The sequence below is a fragment of the Arachis ipaensis genome, chromosome B9, assembly GCF_059453495.1.
Source record: "Arachis ipaensis isolate K30076 ecotype BB chromosome B9, ASM5945349v1, whole genome shotgun sequence".
In the NCBI taxonomy this organism is placed as follows: Eukaryota; Viridiplantae; Streptophyta; class Magnoliopsida; order Fabales; family Fabaceae; genus Arachis; species Arachis ipaensis.
The window spans coordinates 134,173,811-134,177,925 of NC_142444.1; the positions used below are offsets into that span (position 1 = coordinate 134,173,811).

Sequence of the window (4,115 nt, forward strand, 5' to 3'; positions counted from 1 at the left end):
CCCGGTGAACTTTGTCTCTCTTCATAAACTGGGTATGAAGAAAAATTGAAAAATTGAAAAATTGAATATTGGATAATATCGTTGGCGGTAATAGAAACCATTATCATCGTCTCAAGGAGAACATAGAAATAATATACACAATAGTACACAAGAACGGTGTAGTAGGAATACTATTTTCCAATGCCTTAATTTAAAAGAAACCTATTTTCGTTTAACAATGGTTGCCATTGTCACCGACAATGTTAAAGAAGCCATGCTTATCACTCTCCAAATTTTCTTCTCATCCAAATTAAATCAAACTAAGTTTTTTTAAAATTAAGAGTTTTAATCATGGTATATATATTTTTTTAAAATAGAAGCACAAAAACAATTTAAAAGTATATATTTTTTTCAAATTAAAAGTACAGAATGAATTTCTATTTATTTTTTTTCCTCCAATTTCACTTTCTAAATTTAATTTCATTTTTCGTCTAAAAACAAACACAAAAATATTCCCTTTAAAATTAAATTATCAGTTATATTAAAAGTTATATTAAAGTAAATAGATGTCCACTATTTTTTAAAAAATCAATTTTATTTTTAAGATAAAACTAATTTAAATTCTCAACTATTTTTATGTTGGATCGGACAGATAACAGACTGGCTTTTAAAAAACAAAAATCAAAACCCGTTTGCAACTCAGCACCCCCTTTCCCAAACACCCCCATAATAATAATAATAATAATAATAATAATAATAATAATAATAATAATAAAATTGTTTATCAACAAATTAAAGGAAAAATCACAGAAATGAGTAATGTATCTTAAATGCAATAAATAGCGACAGGTAAAATCCAAGCTCTGAAAAGGAATACGATACGAAAAGTAGATTTTTATAATGTAGTATTTGGAGTTATTTGAAGCACAAAAAATCAGTCGTGAACTCAACACCAAACCAAAACACTAGCCCTAGGTTCCTTGCCGCCGCTTCTTCCTCTTCCCCTGTCCGGAAGCCAGGTAGCTCGGCACGTCGCCCCCATCCTCGTGGCGTCTCTGTTCGTGGCTTGGAGCAGCTCGCCGTCGGATCGCCGCTTGCCGTCCGTGTCTCCGTCGAAGGTTAGTGGCCCTGCTTTCACTTCTTCGCCTCCGCTTCTTCCTTTTAATTTTGCTCTGGTTACTGATGGCTCTGTTTAGTGTTCACTGATGGCTGAATGCTTGGTTCTTCTTCTTCCTTTTAATTTTTGAAATTTTTGTTCAAATGTTCTTGTAATGTTTGTTGCTGTGTTGTAATTGCTGGGTTGTTGAATGATTAACTTCTTAATCAGCTCTTTAACAGAGGTGTTTTCGCCACTCGCTGGTGATTTCCCCACTTCTCTCACCTTTTACTTACTGATTCTGTTCTTCAAAGGCCAAATTTTGACATATATCCCCTTTTAAAATAAATTTTCAAGTAAACTAAAATAAAAGTAGATTTTGTAGTTGACTTTATAAGACAGTAATTTGTACATCTTATTTCTATGTGAAGTAAAAGATAATTTAATAAATCAGTTTTAAGATAAAATTAATATAAATTCTAACCAAAAGATTTTATCTTTTTAGTTTAATTTACTATGATTATCTTATCATATCTTTATTTTTTGTTGCATGTTCGAACAATTTAAAGATAAGAAAACTTTTATATATATACACACCATAAGCTAAGAAAATCTATAATTTACGACTGTTGATCATCTTCCTTTTCTTCTGTCTCCTTCTTTAACAATACAAGTGGTGCATAGTTATTTCTACATCTTTTTCTTAACTATGGAATATATGAAAAATGAAGAAGACAGTGTAAATGATTTGCCACCACTTCCTAGGTCATACGAAGAATTTTGTAAAAGCATTCCATTAGAACAAGATGATACTTTTTATGATGTTGATGTGTCTCATGAACTCATTTCTGTAAGCGAAGAATTATTTGAAGATAATCAATATCCATTACTAGACGACAGTGACTTTCTTATTCCACAGTCTATTACTGAATTTTTTCAGTTACATCCACTGTATGCAAAAGTTTTTCTACCTGATGATATGTTTCAACAACTATTTTCTAAAAGAATTTCATCAAAAGAGTTTAGTGATGTTCCTAATGACCCATCAACGACCAGTGTTACTCCAAATAACAAGGTTTATAAGTTACATAATTTATTTTATTATTTTTCACATGTCTGATCTATTTATTTTAAATCTCGGGAATTTCTTTCTTAAAATGCAATTTTTGTTTTATTAATAATTGAAATGTTCATGTTGACAACAGTTGCTAGAAGAAGAGGTGATGAACAAGTTGGAAGATATCAGGTTGGCCTAGTGGAACAGTATTCAGGTTTGAATTTCGTAACTCTTGGCTTGTTTTTTAGTTTAAAAATTGTTTTTCTATTAGTGATAAATACTGTTTTTTCACGCAAAAATTAGGACAAAACACCCAAATAAACCAAAGCCATTCCAAAATTACGTGAATCACCCAAAGCCAAATACGTTACGTCTAAACAATCCCTTTCGATTTTTTACATGTATACTTACTAATTCAAATTAGGCTGATTCGAAATCGAATATAGCTGTATCGAGTTACATTTTGGTATGGCTTTGGTTTATTTGGGTCTTTTTCTCAAAAATTTAAAAAAAAAAAGAAGTAAATTAATGTGCTAATATGCTTACTTTATTTAATCCCCCTATAGTCCTATGTTGCCATAGTTTTAAGTGTGGTTAATTTTTGTATTTATATCTTAATACCCATCTTTTTACAATCGTAACAAGTTTGATTAAATTACAGTGTAAAATGTTTTTTATAGAAACAATAATAAAAGTTTCAAACTAATACAATCTTTTTGGGAAAAGCAGGAGCCTAAATGCTTGTATATATTTATTATATGGTGATGTAATTGGGTGTTGTATATGTAATATTAGAGAGCCAAAAAAAAGGTTACAATTTGTCTTATTTAATATTTATTATTTGTCATAATATTTAATGAATGTTAAATAAAATAAATTGATTACTTTTTACTAATTTTTTAAGTTACCACTTACCAATATTTCGGATATTTGTATTACTTGTTTTTGGTATATGCAATTAAATAAAGTTATATTAAAAGAAATAAAGTACAGTGTTACTTGTAAATGGGAATTGAGATTTGAATTTTAGACGCTCTATTGTGTTCATTTATTTTTTCAGTGCATTCATTCATTTCTTAGTTTCTTAAAATTTAATGTTTTTGACAGGTTACATGAGGAAGAGGAGAACATAGAAGTAATGCAAAATTTGGAATCGATTCTTAGAAAACTCATGTCATTGCAAAAATACTTTTTTTTTTAAATAGTATTTTTTATTTTTTTCTATTATAGCTTTTTAATAGCTTTTTTATGTTATTATTAATAGCTTTTCTACCCAATAGTTTTGCTAATAATAAATGGAATACAATTGTATTTTTTGTTAAATGAATATGTTATTTGTTTCCTACTCTATGTGTTGTTCTTTTTTTCTTACTTTTTTTCAAGGGCAAAATGTATATATAAACTAATTGGATATTAATATTATACATATCTACTAAAATGAAAACTATTATAAGGATTTATCAAGTATTTTTATATAATTTGAATGAGATTCATTTGAATTATAAAATCCATTCGAAGCATTGCAATTCAAATTATGCATGGACGAAATGTTTTAGTAATTTAAATGAGGGTGAATCTAACTACATGCACGTCGAATTACCAATGAATTCTCGGTAAATATAGTTTGAGTTTAACTTTTTTTTTTTCAATGCATGGAATATAAAATATATTTTTTTAAATTTTTAAATTATTATTTTTTTAATAAATTTATTTAAATTATATCAAAAAAATATTTTTTTTATACAAAATAATTAAAAAAATAGATTAAAAAATATTAGGAGTACTATAAAAATTTGTAATGTTCTAATGACTCAGATAAATACATGTATGTACTCAAATTTTAAATAAAATATTTTACATAGTCAATAATAATTTAAAAATAAAAAATATATATTTTTATCATCTACTTACCTAAGTAAGATATTATAAATTTTTATAGTACTTCTAACATCTTTTAAGTCATTTTTTTAAATTATTTTGCAT

General features: G+C 27.2%; 1 long non-coding RNA gene across 1 annotated transcript; it reads left to right on the forward strand.

Annotated features, from left to right (window-relative positions):
* Positions 1-907: 907 nt before the first annotated feature.
* On the forward strand, positions 908-3,482 carry LOC148546416 (uncharacterized). The gene is made up of 3 exons (XR_015899985.1): positions 908-1,097; positions 2,281-2,346; positions 3,240-3,482. It is a non-coding gene; the product is annotated as an uncharacterized LOC148546416 (long non-coding RNA).
* The last annotated feature ends 633 nt before the right edge of the window (positions 3,483-4,115 follow it).